The 13877-nt window shown below is 38.8% G+C and overlaps 1 protein-coding gene across 1 annotated transcript in view; it reads left to right on the plus strand.

Moving 5' to 3' along the window:
• LOC128508750 (uncharacterized) overlaps nucleotides 1–13877 on the plus strand; it is a 134872-nt gene that overhangs the window by 25992 nt on the left and 95003 nt on the right. The gene's annotated exons all lie outside the window — the stretch shown is intronic.

Raw genomic sequence — 13877 nt, forward strand, 5'->3', positions numbered from 1 at the left:
ATCAGTGTAACCAGTTCTACACAATCAGTGTATACAGATTAGAACAGACCTGAGATCAGTAATTAAGGAATATCAAAGTGAGACTTTGTATCTGTGAGAGAGAGAGAGAGAGAGACAGAGAGAGAGAGACAGAGAGAGAGAGACAGAGAGAGAGAGACAGAGAGCTCCCTGGGGAGGTTGAAAACGAGATGTGCAGCTGCATTCTGGATCAGCTGCAGAGGACAAATGGTGGACAGAAGCAGACCTGCCAGAAGTCAGTTGCAGCAGTTCAGTTTTGAAAAAAGAAAAAAACTGAACAACCCTTTTACATTGTAAAGAATACATTGACATACGTGAGTAAAATAAGCAATGTGTGGGGAAAATGACATTTAATTATCCAGAGTTATAACAAGATTGTGGGCAGTGAGTGAAGGAGTGATCTGATTGTTGTCCAGGGAGATCAAGGACGATGGCAACACTGGCAAGGAAAAACTCCCTGAGATGGTAATAAGAGGATTAAAACTTAAACTTAAATTAAACTTTAAGACGAACCAGACTCAACAGGTAACCCATCCCCATTTGGGTGATAATGGATAGCATGGATTGATCTGCAGTTATACTTTGTGATAAATTCCAGTCCTAAACTATCAAGCAGCTGAAGTCACAAGTCGTTAAAGAACAGCTGTCTGCATTAGCCAAGAACAGGACTGTCTTCATGCTAAAGTGGAACCGTCCCCAGTTACCACAGGTATCCCAGGCAGACCACATGGGGCATCTATGTGACGAGATCTCCAACCAGAAGCGGGACACCAGGACAAGTCAGACAGGTCCAGGGGGCAGAGGGGGTCTGGGTCACTGGCAGCTCAGGAGTCGCATGTATAGCTTGCCAGAGAGAGAGGTAGAGGGAAGAAAAGAGAGAAAGAAAAAAGAGAGAAAGAGAGAGAGAGAGTAAAGAGAAGAAGAGAAGGAGAGATAACAGTGAGGTCTTGTCACAGTCACATAATGTATAAAGAGAATGTATATTAAGTGCAGAGTGCAAGCAGAGATAGCCAAACTATGATAGCCAAACTAAAAGGGAGGAGCCAGAAGGAAACACAGACATGAGGGGGAACTGAGATGTAAAGCAACCAATCACCTCACTGTCAACAAACCTGAGTGATCAATGAGAGTGAGGAAGACAGCATCCAAACATACCAGTTCACCATAATACTCTACGTCCATGAGTCCCCCAGATCTGCTCCTTTACCTATGGCTAATCTATTTATAAAAATGCTTGGCTAAATAAATAGGTTTTAAGACTAGACTTAACTACTGAGACTGTGTATTTGGAAGACTATTCCATAACTTTGGGGCTTTGTAAGAAAAAGCTCTGCCCCCAGCTGTAGTTTTCATAATAGGCGGTACTGACAAGCAACCTGCATCCTTTGATTGAAATAGGCGTGGTGAATCGTGAGAGACTAGCAGTTCACTCAGATACTGTGGCGCGTGACCATTTAATATGTCAAGAGTAGTATCTATATACAGTAACCGGTATGTACCGGACCGAAACAGAACGTGGATTTCGGTGCCTCATTTTGGTGCCACTTAAATGCCTGAACTGTCGATTTAAATATTTATTCTCTGGGGCTATGATGACACAGTTGATGACACAGTTAAATACTGCATTCATGGGGTGTCATAAATAATCGGAAAATAAATTATTTCCTTAATTAGAAAAATCTTGAGAACTTTGGAAAGCTTTGATAATACAAATTCAAAACATTGTTGCAGTAATGTTACTGTCCATTTTATTTTTGTAGATAAAAAATTTATTGGATTAGATTAAAAGCACAAATTATCAGGAAATGAAAGACCTTCCAAATTGCGTGTGAATGCAGCAACTAACGTTACACTTGCTCTGATGACAGCAGGTGGTCTTACCTTGCTATATTAAACAACTTTCATTAAAATGCCTTAAACTAAACGGTCGAAAGTGTGTGTCTATATTTCACAAGAAAGGATTCCAACACCGCGACATGCAGCAAATGTTTTTAAGCAGTTGCGTGTAAAGGGGGAAACACGTCAAATCTAATGAAACATTTGAGAGCACAAGGAATAAAGTTAAAAGCAGAGGAATGCACTGTGTTTGACAGCTTGCTAGCAACAGCAGGCACTATCGGTGTGGACGACCCCATTTCCAGTCATAACAACTGGGAGTCCACTGATTATGATGACGACAGCAGCCTTTGCGCGGGTTAGTAGTAGGCTAATGTAATGTTAATTGCAAAATGCAAATATTGCCTCCATGCTTAATATTTGTAAAATACTAATGTAACATGGATTCTGTTTATAATTATGGTTTTCCAGCTAGTACTAGTAGTACTACAACAATGACCTCCTTTACCATTGCAAAGAAGACTAATTTGACTAAGGAGAAGGTGGAGGAACTTACTTATATTTTCATATATACTTTAAACTTTTAATATATTGTTCAATTTAAAGCATTCAATTTTTTGTTTAATTAAAATTTATTCTTGAGTCATCCACTATTATTTTGTGGCTTTTGTAAAGTATCGGTTCAGGCACGATTTTGGCACCGGTATCGAAAAAAAAACAAACGATACCCAACCCTAGGTGTGATGTGCTCGTATCTTCTGGTTCTAGTGAGGACTTTCACTGCTGCATTCTGGACTAACTGAAGCTTCTTCATGCACCTAGCATGAACTAGTTCTTTCTGTGTAAGGGTTAACCCCTAAAGGGCGCCTAACGCCCAAGAGCTATGTTTATGTTTTGTTGCAGTTTTGCAGTTCAGTTGGACTTAATTTCCCATAATGCACCTCGGTCAGGTGAGGGGAGCACGCACCTGAACCGAGGTGATGCATTAGTTCAATCTGTATAAATAGCCTGACTTAAGTTCAGAGAGTTGTCTAGCATTAGTTGTAGTAAAACATATGGTTGTGATGTTTGGAGTCAATGGTGATATTAAAGTTTACTTGGTGCTCTGAGAGAAGATTTTGGATTCTAATTTAAGATATCATTAAAAAATTCCCCGTCTTCGCCTCATGCCGACAACCCATTCATGACATTCTGCATAATTTAGTGACTATATATTTCTTAGGTGAAAGAATGCTATCCTGATAACATTATCTACATGAGCTTCAAATGAAAGGCTGGAATCTATAATCACATCGAGGTCTTTTACTTTTGCACTTGATGGAACAGAAAGGCCATTTAAAGTTACAATGTGATCAGAGGATGAGATCAGTTTCTTGAGGATGAGAGTAACCCTGACGTTTTTAAATGCAGGAAGATGACCAGATGATATGAAATAATTGATGATGGTTGTGATGAAGGGAAGGAGGTCTTGTGAGACTAAAGCATTGTAGAAGAGATTGGGTCTGATAAACAGGTAGTGGGACTGGAAAATGTGATGACATGCTGAATCTCACAAGTTGTTAGGGTGAAAAATTCTGTTAGGGAGGAGAGGGAGGATCCTGAAGTTCTGTTGTAGGGTTTGGAGTGGAAGTCAAGGTCGGGTGAATTGCTGCTAATTGTCCATCCTAAAAAATAGTGAAGTCATTAGCAATAAGAGAGGATGGAGCAAGAAGAGCACTTTATACTCTTTTTTTTTTTGTCTAGCTTAAATGACACTGAAGTTAATGCCTGTGGAATTATAAAGCAGCTGTGTATACTATCTGGTGCTTAAACTCACACTTCTGTTTATCTTCAGTCCTGGAGAAATAGTAGTTTTAATTGTTTTAACAGGAATACGACTGCAAAAGAAAAAATCTCAAGATGGAGTTTTGTTAATAGAGTTCAGATTTGTTAATTCATAAATGTAAAGTTTATGAGAACTGGTCTTCAGATTGCTGTCCATGGTGCTGATTACTAATCTCAATTCATGTCTAATTTATGCTTGCTATAAATCACCCAACAGACGCTCCTAAGATGCAGCTTTAGTACTCTGTAAAAGCTAAATATTTCTGAAAGTAAGGAGTACAAACTCTGCATGTGTTTCCACAGCATTATTACTATTATAATTATTATCATTATTATTGTTATTATTAGTAATGTAAGGACAATTAACAAAATAATACCAATTTAAAATCCAAGCTGCATGCCTAGATGCCACCTTTCCAACCAGACCATCACCCTTGAGCACTTCTTTAAGCTCCTTCACTTTTCATGAATCATCAGTCCCTCTACTATTGACCGTATATAGAAAATAACAAAGCACTATTTCCTGCACCATACTTGGGTATAGTCTGTGGTGCTGACTCACATGCTGTGCATTGTACAGCTTCCATCTGAGTCTGGTTCCTCTTCACGTTTATTTTTCACTTCTAGTTTGCTTATGATGAAGAGATCTACATATAGGAATATCTACAAAGTTGCTGTGATCTTCATTTTAAATCTTGTTTCTTCTGCTCTATGTGTTGGCCATTTCTCGAAGCTTACTGCAATTGAAACCTGTCAGCTGGGCAGCTCTCTGTGCTATCACTGTCTGGACTGAAGGTTCTGGCTAAGAGCCACATGGTGCCATTTAACAAAAGCAAACACAATTTAATAATCTGAAAGGAGACTCAAGACTCTCCATAGTTTATTCATATGCTGCGAGATGGTGAGGGTGAATGGTGTGTGTGTGTGCGTGTGTGTGTGAGTAAGTGTGTAAGTGAGTGAGTGTGTTTGTCTGTGCCATGGGACAGGAGTCCCTGAAGTTCCATCCCAGTGAGGCCCTGGAGTTCAGACTGCACACTTACTTTCTGCAGCATCTATTTCACCCGTTGTAGGCTACATCGCCAGTCACAGATCAATAGAAATAGCCTTTTAATCCTATATCATATGAGTAAATATATTACTGATCTGTCATGTGACTGATATTTTACTGTTGATGAATTTGATCAGAAAAAGCTAACTCAGAAGCACTCTTTGGGGGAAAGAAAATACTGTATTTAGTTTTAACTGTTACAAATCTACATTTACAAGAATTCAAAAGTTCTACACTGCGTTCCAAATTATTATGCAAATTGGATTTAAATGTCATAAACATTAAATGTTTGGTTTTTAAATTAAACTCATCAATGGTATTGTGTCTCAGAGCTCTAGGATCATTGAAATTAATCTCAGACACCTGTCATAATTTTAGTTTGCCAGATGAGCCCAATTAGAGGAAAAGTACTGAAAAAGGTTGTTCCACATTATTATGCAGGCCACAGATTTTAACAAATATGAGAAAGAAAAAGGATCTCTCTGTTGCCGAAAAGCGTCAAATAGTGCAATGCCTTGGACGAGGTATGAAAACATTAGATATTTCATGAAAACTTAATATAAACTTAGCGTGATCGTCGTACTGTGAAGACATTCGTGACTGATTCAGAGCACAGACGGGTTCATGCAGATAAAGGCAGAATGAGGAAGGTTTCTGCCAGACAAATTCATCGGATTAAGAAAGCAGCTGCTGAAATGCCATTACAAAGCAGCAAACAGGTATTTGAAGCTGCTGGTGCCTCTGGAGTCCCGCGAACCTCAAGGTGTAGGATCCTTTAAAGGCTTGCAGTTGTGCATAAACCCACTATTCGGCCATTTTTAACCAATGCTCACAAGCAGAAACGGTTGCAGTGGGCCCAGGCATACATGAAGACTAGTTTTGTTTACTGATGAGTGTCATGCAACCCTGAATGGTCCAGATGGATGGAGTAGTGGATGGTTGGTGGAAGGCCACCATGTTTAACAAGGCTGCAACGTCAACAATTTGGTGAGTCAAGTTTTGGGCCGGAATCATAGGGAGAGAGCTGGTAGGCCCCTTGAGGGTCCTTAAAGGTGTGAAAATGACCTCGGTAAAGTATATAGAGTTTTTGACCTTCTTCCATGGTACAAAAAGAAGAACCGTGCCATTCGTAGCAAAATCATCTTCATGCATGACAATGCACCATCTCATTCTGCAAAGAATACCTCTGTGCCATTGCCTGCTATGGGCATAAAAGATAAAAAAATCATTGTGTGGCCACCATCCTCCCCTGACCTCAACCCCATTGAGAACCTTTGGAGCATCCTAAAGCAAAAAATCTAGGATAGGAGGCCGGTTCACATCAAAACAGCAGCTCCGGAAGGAGCTGAGAAACTGTCCAAAAACTCACAAGTTCAATGGGTGCAAGAATTGGGAAGGTGATATCAAAGAAGGGGTCCTATGTTAAGATGTAACATGCCCTTTTAGGATGTTTTTGATTTAAATAGCTTTGATTTCAGTAAATATGACCTCTTAAAGCTGCAAATTCAACGAAAGCCTATTTTCAGTTTTTTACGACCTATAAAATGTTCTAACTCTGTTGTGCATAATAATTTGGAACAGTGTGTTTTCAGTTTTTAATTTTTTTTTAAATATATTGTTATCATTAGGAGGTTAGTTCAATAAAATTTTTATTATACCCTAATGGTTGACTTTATAATTATAATGACTGTTACAGTATTTGCATTGATTAATTATAAAAATCAGAGAAAGATATCATTTGCGTAATAATTTGGAACACGGTGTATTTCCTGAGATACAAAATTTCTATTCTAAACCAGAGTAAATATGGAAAATATTATTTTAAATATCTTTATATCACACTGCAGACAGTTTGAAACTGCCGTCATGGCTTTTTGTTTGTAATGGAAAAATTGTTTTTTAACCACAGACTTGTATTCACAACCCGCAGTGTGACAAAAGAAATGTTCCACTTACTTTAACCAATCATGTAGAAGATTGTCTAGATCAAAGACTTTGTTTTAAATGCTAAACATCACAGTTTAACCACAACCAATGATCTGTTAGAAAGAAACGTTCCACTGAGTTGGACCAATCAGATTAAAGAACACACGCGCGCATAAAAGAGAAGAGGAGGGAGAAAATTATTTCTAATGTTAAAAAGGCATCATGACCCAGAGTGATATGTATCATTATGGAAACAGATCCACTCGACTCTCTCTATATCTGCGTGCGCGCATGTGTGTGTGCGTGCGTGTATATGTGTTGTGTCAAATATAATGCTCTCCCTGTTTTTTTAAATCAAGCATCATTTCCTTTTATGTACATCCCTGCATATTCCACAAATTACTGTGTGTGTTTACCTCTGTACTTGCAGTTATTGGACAGGTTTGCTGATTATCTGACTAACCTGCTGAAGGATTTGTTGGTAAAGGCATATTGAGGGTCCTGGATGGATGACTGACCGTGTTAGCTGATCCATCTGTTGGGTTTATTAGGGCCAGAGCATGTCACAGGCAAGAAAGAACCAGGTGAGTAGGGGGTGAACCCAATGTCAGATTTAAGCAGGGTAAATTTGTGATGTAACTTTATTATAAATTAGTATTTACAATTAGTATACATCTACAGAACCAACAAAAACTCAAATAAAGTAACTGCTTGTTGGACCACAGCCTCACTGCAAGACTATAGGAGTCAGAAAGTTCAAAACAACTCACACACACACACACGCATGCGCACAAACCCCCCCACCCCAACCCCCTCCCCGCCACACACACACACACACACTCTGCACACACAAGTCTTACGTATTAAAATATTTACACATCAGATTATTAAAGCTGTGCATCTTTGCTGTTTTCCTAAACCCTTAAAGTGTGTGAGCAACATAACAGGAAACCCACAGTACGGCCCTGCACTCAGGACACAGACAGGCACACACTCACCCACACACACACACGCACATACATACGCATATACACACACACACACACACAGAGAATGGAAAGTTCTTGTGGTTGGTAGCAGTCACATCATGTGCAACACACCTCTGTGCATCTACTGTGATCTCTCAACCCCTGCCAGCTAAAGCCACTTCCTGTGTCTCTTTAGTTACTGATCTAATATCAGCGTTACATTTACTTTACAGGTCACATAATCAGAGGCATTAATAACAGGGAAACTGACCATGGATCAGCTGAAACACACTGAATTTAAATTCCTCTCTTAGATTATCTAGTTTTACAAACAAATATTTTCTTTTGGTTAAACCGAGTGTCTCCAGACAAAACATCTGTTGTTCTGACCGATGAGCTGTAAGAAAAGAAAACAGGTGAGGTTAGTTAATCTATTCTGACATGATCAATGCACTTGATGATGTAAATAGTCACTAATGATCTGTTCTCCCTGAACATGTGCCAGTCAGTGTGATCAAAACAGTCATGGAGTGTCTCAAGGAGAGGCAGAATTCCAGTGCATACAGAGTTGTATTAAGGTTGAATTTAAACATTATTTAATGCATTAATGTACATACATAAATGTGAATACAGGGACTATGGCTAGGAACTAGGGCTAGTGTTAATGCTAACCAACACAAGATACAAATAAAGTAACAAAACCAGTCCCTTAGACTAAACAAGGTTAAAGCAGGGATGACATTTTTAAACACAAAGCATTAAATTCTCAAACTCAGGCAGAGAGAGCATGATGTCTCCGCAACCAGGTGGTCTCACTGGGCCACCTCTCTCCAATCCTGCTGGCAAAAACCACAGCATAACCTCGGTGCCAGGGAAACCTGCTATACTTGGCAGAAAGGGTGGATTATATCGCTGAGACAGGGCCGGCACGATTCAGGAGATGGTGCAGGACGTGACTCAGGCGGTGAAGGAAATGGATCAAAGGGTGCTGGGTTCTCTGAAGGCATCTCAAGGGTTTTCAGGCTGTGTGGAATTAAAAGATTGTTTTTAAGGCTAGCATGAAAGTTTAAAGTTCAGAAAGTATTCATAGTTTTCAGAGCACACAGGGCCTCCAACAGAGTAACAGAGGTGACAGTTGACAGCAGACAGGGTTATTATAATATCATAATCCAGGGGTATTAGAGCAAACGGGGCTTTATCAGAACTCACAGGGGCTTCAAAAACGCTAACAGGGCCAAGGTTCTTTAGAACAAACATATCTAACAGGCAAACAGTGCCAGCAGGGCTAACTGCACTAACAGTGCTAAGAGGGACAAACTCTGAAAACAAGGCGCAAAACCATGTAGTGAACTGCTAGTGAACATGTTAGTAAAACGTGTGTGTGTGTGTGTGTGTGTGTGTGTGCCATGAGACAGGAAACCACAGTGAGGCCCTACAGCTCAGGCTACACACTTACCCCCTGCAGTCACTGATCTCAGATCTGTTTTACACCCTGTATGTTACATCCTCAGACACACGGCAATAAAAATGACCTTCTAATCCAATATCATTGTATAATAACTATTGTTAAAATCGCTATACAAATAAAACTGATTTTAACTGATATATGAATAAATATATTTTTGCCATGTGACTGATATTTTTAATATATTTTATGATGGATTTTTATCAAAATCTAGATTTAAATATAAAAAAATCTGAAGCTTACATGACTTCGAAAGTCAGATAGTTATATTGACTACATTACCTAGAGTTATATTTGTTATATTTCCTGAGACGATAAAAAAACTTGCTAAGCCTGATCAAGTTATTAGAGGGAAAAATAATAAAACACTGCAGACAGGTTTAAACTGCTGTAGTGTTGTTTGTTTGTAATGGAAAAATAGTATCTTAACCACATACAAGACGCCCAAAGTGATAAAAATGTTCCATTGGCTTTGACCAATCATGTAAAAGGGTCTGTCTACATCATGTCTCTAGTCTATAACTGTAATAACTGAACCATCACCAATGAGCTGTTAGAGAGAAACGTCCCACTGAGGTGGACCAATCAGATTAAAGAACACACGCGCGCATGAAAGAGCTTCAGCAGCACGAGCCGCTCAGCACCAGTGTCTGAGATGGAGACATCAAGAGTCGCTCTCATCGCTCTCGTGTGTAAGTCACATTTCACTTTTACACACTTTATAAACTCTTCACACTTACTGTCAGCTTGTGTAGAAGTTTGTACACCCTCCTCAGTGTAATGTAAAGTGTGATGTGGTGTTACAGGTGTTGTGTTCTCCAGTCAGAAGAGGATCTCTGGAGAAGAAGTGGAGATGAGAGTCAGACGAGGAGACGACGTCACTCTCTACTCCGACTGCGTTTGGAAAAGTGGATTAAATACAGTGTGGTTTAGAAACTGCTCACATCAGCATCAACCTCGTTTAATGATGTCATTTCAGGGATTAGTTCGTGATGTTTTTCCCCGTTATTCATTTGTGTGGAATGAGTCCACCAAGGCACATGATCTACTGATAAAGAATGTCACAGAATCAGATCTGGGGATCTACTACTGCTCTATACACAACAGAGAGGTTACAGATGAGAAAGGCGGCGTCATCAGCAGCACTGATGTGTATCGTTACGGAAACAGATCCATTCGACTCTCTCTGCTCAGTAAGTTTGTCTAAAGATTTGTTTTTTATTTGTATCACTTTACTGATGTTTTGTTAAATAAACAAATCTTAAACATTATGCAGATAAAATTGGATGCTGTGGTTATATAAAAAATGTGTGCGTGTGTGTGTGTATGTATGTATGCGTGTGTGTGTGTTTATATGTATGCGTGTGTGTGTGTGTGTGTGTGCGCGCATGTGTTATTCAGATAAAAGCTCTTTTTCAGTTACTGTATCCCCAAACGCCACAACCCCGTGTGTATCAGAGCCGAGTGTGAGCTGGACGCTGGTGTTGAGTGTGTGTGCTGTGTGTGTTCTCCTCTCCTCACTCCTCTCCTCCATCTGTGTGTACTGCCTCTGCACACACACCACTAAAGGTACTCACACACTCGCTCTCATCACTAACCCCTGTGGGTCAGGGGTAGCTCAGTGGTTAAGGCATTGGACTACGGTTCGGAGGATCCCAGGTTCAAACCCCACAACCACCAAGTTGCCACTGTTGGGCTCTTGAGCAAGGCCCTTAACCCTCAACTGCTCAGATGTGTAATGAAAAAAAAAAAAAAAAAAGTAAGTCGCTCTGGATAAGAGCATCTGACAAATGCCTAAATGTAACACTGTCTCAGCATTCAGTACAACAGGAATTTTGTCTTCTTTCACCGTGAATATTTTTAAATATGTGGACGTGGCTTCAGACTGACAGCTTTAAATAATCTTTAACGAACAGTTTCTTTTGTACTTTAAAACGACTTAATTTCATCCACAGCAAAAGTGAAAGCTGATGTAACAGGAAGAGACAAAAGGACGACTCGGGGACATAATGAGGTTGGAGAAGGTGAGGTCTGTTACGCCTCACTGGACATCCAGAACCTCGAGAAGAAGAAGATGAAGAGGAAGATGACGGTTCAGCACTCTGAGTTCAGCACGTATTCAGAGGTCAGAACTGAGAACTGCTGAGGAGGCGCTAATGAATTCTCAAATTTATATTACATCATACAGTTTATTATTTTATTAAACTGTTTGTACATCTTTAGTGACAGTTTTCACAGAGAGTCAGATGAATTATACATGATTGCTGTTCGTGCTTCATGGTTTTATTGCTATTGTCTGATTTACTGTTTTTGAATATGAATTACAGTAGTGAAGGTATTAAACCATTAAAACTTCATTAATATTAAATGACCTTATTGTTATATTTTTGCTTATAGTTATACTCTGATGGAAACACAATGAATACACTTTTAAAAGATAAACTTTATTATTGTTATTGTCTTTGGTATCATTTTCCGATTTTCAGCTTTGCTTTTACTCAACACATCTTTCTTTTACATGCAATTTAAATCTTAAGTCACATGAAATTTATCGAAAAGTTGCACAGGAATTATTTTGGTGTATGAAGTTTTATAAACAAGTTTGAGTATCAAGTGTTGTGTGTTCTTGTCAGTTACCTGTCCAAAGGTGTTGTGAAAGTCTTTGAAGGCACCTGTGCTCTTACATTATCCACCCTTCCAGGAAAGAATCCTAACGTACCTAAACCATATGCATTGTACCTGTGGAAATCTGATATGACAGAATGTTTTAACTTGGAACCCAAGAGCCTTCCTCTGGGCTGCAACCTTCCCAGTTAACTCAGTACTGAATGCCCCACTGATTATGGAATCAGACCAACACAAAACTCACCCTAAACGCTGGGGCATCATCATTTAAAAAGTTTCACAAGACCATTGTAGACCTGAGAACTGGAAAGTGGGATCGAGTCACATGGTGTAAAGAAAAGCTTGGGGATATGCAACTAAATTGATCCTCTGAAACATCATACAGTAGGTGGACAAGCGGTATGCTACTTTTACCGCCGCGGCGTATGGCGACAGGATTTGGGTTTGTGCGTTTGCTGGCTTTTACCGCTGAGTGGCGCTATATAACTATAGACTGACTCCTCAGGCATCAGTTCGTTCTCTCCAGGATTAATGAGCCGCAGCTCGTCTAGAGCCGCACGTAGTTGCAGATAAAATCAAGCGAAACATATTCAAATTTATTATCACAGTAGTAACATTACAGTACAAATTTATAATTCAAACTAAATTTAATATTTTTAGGATCGAATTTAAGCAACGTAAATGTTAACACAGTGAGCCTTTAGATTTTATTATGTAAACTACAGTGTAGGTTTTTGTGTTATCTTATATTTTGTGTTCTTTAAATTTGTAGTAGATTTATTAACTGAAATAAATGAACTTAATGACCATAAAATTAAAACATTGTCAGATTAATATGCAAAAACTATATAGTAAAACTCTATAAGCTACAAAGCCTTTATAAGACTCTACTTTTATTAGGTGCGCTTACAATGATGAAAAAACCTTATGATTTTGTTAAATAATTAAAGTAAACAGGGTGCGCTCTTCTGTCTTGATTTCTGTGAACTTGAGCGCGTCAGAAAATGAACCGAAACACTGTGTATACTCGCCTCACAGACGTGAAAAATATATACTTATAGAAAGCGAAATATCTGCTTTTATATAAAATAATGAAAAAATATTTTTTAGATTATGTAATTCGTATGAAAAGGAAATTATAGGCGCGTCCACTTGTGCAGAAACGACAAGTTGACATGATCACCTTTAGCACAGCCGAAACCAAATAAATCACTAAATTATTAAATAATTATTAAAATGGTCAGAACGTGTTTACTGGTGGTTTCCCGAAGCATTCATAATCATTAGTCTACTTCTGCCGGTGCGTCTGGAAAACTTCATGCGTGCGGTTGAGCGCTGATTAGACTACGTAAATTAAAGCGCAGGATCACAACGCTCAACATCCCGAGCCCAACCCTAATTTAAACTAAATTAACAAATATTTGAAGTAGATAACAATAGCCCACATTTATAAAAGCCTTTTTATTTAGACAATAAAAAATAATCCTGCATTTATTTTTAGGTGTGTCCGCTTCCACAGTTCTTATATGGCTCTTTATCGGAGTAAATCATTCAGTAACAAGCCTGTAACTTTCCATGTAATACAGGTACATCTGTATTAATAAATTGTTTAAATGTATGTATCATGAGCTATTGATCAGTGATTTATGTGAACGACTCAGTTTAGATAGAAGTAAATGCTCATTGCTGTGCTGTTTGGGGGAGGACGTGCTGACGTTTGGTCTGCTTTCTTTGTGTGTGTGTTTGTGTCTGTGTGTGTTAAGAGGATTATTCAGTGAAACATAAGCTCTGCTGAAAAAAGTTAGGGACATTAGTCACTTTACACCAAATAAAAGGGGGTAAAATGAATAAACCGAGATGTGTGTTTCTTAGCCCCACCCCCGTGAACACAGCGTATACAGAGAAAAGCGCGCCCACGAGAGGTTGTGCTCGGACCACTGAGCTCCTGCGGATTCTAAAATTGACATTGTTACCGTTTTTTAATCACTGGAATAGAAGAGATATAAAGTTTCCTCATTATAACATGACTTGTATTACTTTTAATCACTCTATACACAACCCGTGATTTTTATGATGGAAGAGAGATGGAAAATACAAATGGAATCGTTTTTTTGTTTTTTATTTAATTTAAAAAAAAATTTAAATTAACTTTCAATATTTTATAAAA

The sequence above is a fragment of the Clarias gariepinus genome, chromosome 20 (genome assembly GCF_024256425.1).
Source record: "Clarias gariepinus isolate MV-2021 ecotype Netherlands chromosome 20, CGAR_prim_01v2, whole genome shotgun sequence".
NCBI lineage: Eukaryota > Metazoa > Chordata > Actinopteri > Siluriformes > Clariidae > Clarias > Clarias gariepinus.